At 49.4% G+C, this 4,791-nt stretch overlaps 1 long non-coding RNA gene across 1 annotated transcript; it reads right to left on the reverse strand.

Annotated features, from left to right (window-relative positions):
- Positions 1 to 442: 442 nt before the first annotated feature.
- LOC122493320 lies at positions 443 to 4,156 on the reverse strand. Its single transcript, XR_006299862.1, has 2 exons — positions 3,357 to 4,156; positions 443 to 1,521 (listed from the first exon to the last, which is right to left on the reverse strand). It is a non-coding gene; the product is annotated as an uncharacterized LOC122493320 (long non-coding RNA).
- Between the last annotated feature and the right edge of the window lie 635 nt (positions 4,157 to 4,791).

Consider the following 4,791-nt stretch of genomic DNA (forward strand, 5'->3'; position numbering starts at 1 on the left):
CATTTAAAGCCCCTGATCAAACATCTGTACATTTGGGTTTCTTCAACCAGGCTTGCCTATGCTTAGGAAAATCACTTCAGCCCCTAGGAGTTCTTAAACAGAAGCTAAATGTTGGCCCCGACACGTTGGTCATTGCATGCATATTCACCTTTTTTAAATGGCTCTAAGCCCTTGAAATGTCAGGCTAACAGAATTCAGGAAGTTACACCTGACCTCTACAGGGCCAAAGACTGGGGAAGGGGCGGGGGCAGACCCGGGCTCCAACAGTAAAATTCAGCATCAACACTGACACTCTAGATTACTGCCTCTACTTTCTGTTTTCTTGGCAATGAAATCCACAAACCTTCCATTTCTGAACCTTTGCCCGGTTTGGGAAGCTGAGCCATCAAACGGAGCTTTATCTCGTGAGGGTGAACAGGTTTGAATCTAAATATAGCAGTCCTATAGACCTATCAGGATTTATTATCTATTTATGTCCACGTCTGCACCGACATAGTTTTAACAGCCACTGTTTTACCAGAAACCAAGCAAACCCAGCTACTGTGGTTTTGACAACGTTGATATTGAAAAGAAATATGTTATTTCTCCAATGTAGCTCTGGAATGAAGTGACCACAAGGGAGTCTGTTTCTTATAAATTTAGAGGTTGTTAAGTGCGACGAGAGGCCTCGGCCAGACCCCTTGTTTACTGAAGAAGAAGCGTGCTTCGTCGCACGTTGTCAGTGGCAAAGGGTAACCAGAACCTTTGCCCACAGTGCCTTGAACCATGCCGCGCTGCCCACTCCACCTAGCACAGGACATGCAAAGAAGGCTGCTTCCCGGGGCAGGGAGGGGTTGCGCAGCAGGTGTGCTCACGGTTCTGTAAAGGCAGAGGATGGGAGAGTTTGGCTCTCAGCCACGTCCACACCCTACTCCTCACCCGAGCATTAACTGTTCTACCCGGAAGCTCCACTCGCCGTCCTGCAGCTAGCTCCGCCAACGGGGCAGCCCTAATGTGGTAGGTTGGTTCCCGACAACCATTGGCACCCGACACAATTCTACTCTCCTTCTTGGATGCCCACTTGAGTTGTAGAGGCTAGAAAGCTAAAAACTACATTTCCCAGACTCCTGTGCAACTAGGGTTACTGATGTCACTTAGCCTCGGCCCATCAGATGCAAGCGTGTGTGCTTGGGAAGGTGGAAGTAGTCCTTTTGTCGTCTCTCTCAACGGCCAAGCTTATCCGTGGAGCCATTTAGCTCCCTTGTAGCAGTGCTAGGGTCTCTAGCTCCACGGGTGTCAGGACATCCGCTTTGCTGGTGTGGATTACAGCAGATATGGGCTGCTTCTGGAGCCGGCGGGAGCAGTGGTGGCCTCCTGCATAGAATGGCTTCTGGATGGCAGGAACCGCTGGCTTCCTTTTCATCGAAGAGCCCATATTTCTTTGGCAGTCAGTTCTGCACTCCAGATGTGGGACTCGTTCTTGAACGGACAACCTAGTCTGTTTCTTCAGCATTCTCAACAATGCCGTAAGGCATTGAATACCTTAGGAGAAACATAGCAAACAACAACAACAACAACAAAAACCCACTTCTTGCTTAAACAACATAAATTGATTCTATTCTCTGTAACTGAAATGTAAACAATACATCAAGAGAGGGGTCTAGACTGGTATGCCCCTCGCTATTGAACACTCACCACGTGCCAGGAACTTAAGTTGGCAGCCTGCGTAACTCTCTCGTGGAGTCTTCACAAATGGAAAACAAAACTGGAGGTCAAAGGGGTGAATAACCTCCCAAAGTCCACAGCAGCCGGTGCCAGAGGAAGTGAGACGCACCTGATCCCCAACCTGGTCTCAGGACTGGGATAATCATTGAATGCCCGGAAGCAATGGAGTGTGGGGACGCCGAGCAACATCGCCTGGACCCCTACTCCCAACCCTACCACTGATTAGTGAACTACTTAACTTCTTTGTAGCTTGGTTGCCTTACCTATAAGGTGAGGATAAAATGGCCCATAACCTATAGGATTGCTGTAAAGGTTAAATTGGCTAATACACGGAGAATGCAGGTGTGTGGCAAATGTGAGAGAATCATTGGCTGCCATTAAAGATATCCCCCCATCAAAGGGGGCAAGTTGGACTTCAAGAAGTGAGCATAAGCTAGTCCCTTGACCCTTTCCAGACATGCTGATGTTCAGAATAAGATGTCAGACTGACCAGAACTTTGTCAATGTTAACGGATTCCAATATTGGCATCAGAGACAGCTGCAGTGTGACAATAAGACCCCAAACTTGACGTCTCTGGGCCTGGATGGATGTCACTCCCAGTTCTGTATCTTTCTACTTTGGCGACCTTGACCCTCAGTCCTTTAAAATCTTTGAGCCTTTGCCTCTTTGTTTGTAAAATTTCACATTACTATATAGCTCCTGGGTTGTTCTCAGGTTAAATGAGAAGGAAAGACCTGGCACAGTTTGGTCAGGCTTCTTTTGGTTGAGATGGCAAAGGTCTATTGAACATAAATGAGCAGAAAATGCAATGCCCTGGTTGGTGGATTGTGAGGAGGGTCCATACACAGAGCACGGGAAGTACAAAGATAAGGCTAGTGTCTCTTTCTCAGTTTCTCTTCTCTGCCAGGGCTGCCACGTCAGCACAACCTCTCTCACTAGAGACTCACTCACAGCTTCGGTGGCAGAGAAACACTGGCTTTAATGTTCTGTCCCGCTTAGGGTGGCCAACTGCCTCCCTTTGCTGGGGACAGCAGGGTTTCCCAGGACATGGAAATTTTTTGTGCCCCAACTGGGAAAGTCCTGGGCAAACTGGGACAAGTTGGCCACCCTCCTCCATTCCCAAATCCAAATGTAAGGGACCGGTTGGCCCAGCTCGGGTCAGCAGCCACCCAATATCACCTGACAGAGGCCAACGGTGCAGGTCACGCTAGAACACGTTAGTCCCTGCAACAAGCCCTAAGAGTTTGGGGGGCAAGATGTCCCCTAGGATGTTAAGGGAGGGGGGCAAAAGACAGAGGATCCTGTAATGATCTACCATGGACCCAGGGTAGGGATTCAATGAAGGGTCCTATATTCTTTCATTCGCCACGCATTACAATAGCCCCATTTAGGAATGTCTCTAAGACAAGACTAAGGAACTCAACAGAATCTTTTGACCCCAGAAAAAAAATACAATGGATTTGCAAATTGCAAAATCCAAAATGCAATGGGTTTACAATGGAAATCCAAAGTCAGAGCATAAGGTAAAAATCACCCGGAGTCAAAATAGTTATCCACCTCTAAGCCTTGTGATCTCACTCAGCATGGTGCAACGCTCCCTTAAGAGAAGCGAGCTGAAATTGGGGCCACCTGAGGAAGAACAGGCTCTTACCAACTGTCAGAAAGTCACTTTGGGACACGGATTTCTTGGATGAAAGGTGGTGGACTAGCCTGCCCAACTGAAATAGTCCTTTCTCCCTAGTCCACACGTTGCAGGCAAACACGGTGATTTCAGATGCTGGAAGGTGATGAGATGTCCTGAAAAGATTAAGTGTCTAGGACCTGAGAGGGACAAACGGAAGCATTAAATAGCACCCAACCTTCAGGAATCAAAAATCATTAGGTGGATGAAATGGCGCATTTATCCTCCATAAAACAAAGAGGTGCTTGCAGTGTTTGTTCGTTTGGGTTTTTTACTCTTTTCATAAAGAACCATCTCCACTGACACTTGTATATTATTCCTCAGAACTGACCACCGCCAATAACCTATACGACAGTAGGGACAGCGGAAAGCCCATTTTGCTGGATGAAGGCACATCATTCATTCCCGTCTCCGGCCCTTTGGGCAGCAGCACACCCAGCAGGGATTCAGGACGACAAAGAGGAAGCATAAATAGCGGGATGCAGGTTGGACCAGAAAAGCATCACGGACGATTTTAGTTCCTTTCCTTACGGCAGCTGGGGAACGAGGCAATCCCCCTCAGCTATGTAAAACATGGATGAGCCTCTCCCTTTACAGAGATTGTGAGGGCAGTTTACGTCTTGGGTTGGTTTTTGTTCTTTGCTATTCCTGAACAGGTGAGGGGGTGTCAGCATCCCCAGCTTTGACCTGCTGGCCCTCTCAGAAACCTAGTCTCCACTGAAACCACTCCCCCAAAAGCCTCATCGTCAGTGAAGTCTGGTCATCTCCCACGCCCCCCCCCCCCCACACACCCCTTTCTCCATCGCTCCACCGTCCTCTAGTGGTGCCATCATGAAGTCATGCTCGCCAGCACTGTCTGGGCCTCTCGCTCCGCCTGGCATCCAACGGTGTCTCCTTGATCACGTCACCCTCCCATCCTGCGCAAGCACGATTTCAGACTTACATTCTGCTCAGATTTCCTGTCTACACTCCACCCTCCTCACTCCCAGTGGGGGACGGAGAAACAAGAGGGAGGATGAGAAGCAAGAGGGGAATGTCCTCCGCGCCCACCAAACCCCCTACCCTGCCCGTCCTTCCCACCTTCCCTCCTCCCGCCCAAGGGGCGCCCCTTCCCCCAAGTTCAAGGCCCCAGGCTCCTCCCCATCTTAAAGACCCCATGCTCTCAGTTCAGCCCACTGCCCAACACCTGCCCGCATCTTCAACCTCTCCTTCGCTAATGACGCTTCCATCAGCATTTAAGCTTCTCAAGCCTCTTCTACCTTAGATCGAACAAGCCCTTCCCTAGCCCCGTGTCACGGCCAGCTGCCACCATACCCGTAGCCTCCACGCACGGCCAGATTTCTTGAATGGGAATCCATGTTTCCCAACCCTCATCAGCAGACCATGTGAATCATAGTCATCAAGG

This window comes from Prionailurus bengalensis, chromosome D2, assembly GCF_016509475.1.
Source record: "Prionailurus bengalensis isolate Pbe53 chromosome D2, Fcat_Pben_1.1_paternal_pri, whole genome shotgun sequence".
Taxonomy (NCBI): domain Eukaryota; kingdom Metazoa; phylum Chordata; class Mammalia; order Carnivora; family Felidae; genus Prionailurus; species Prionailurus bengalensis.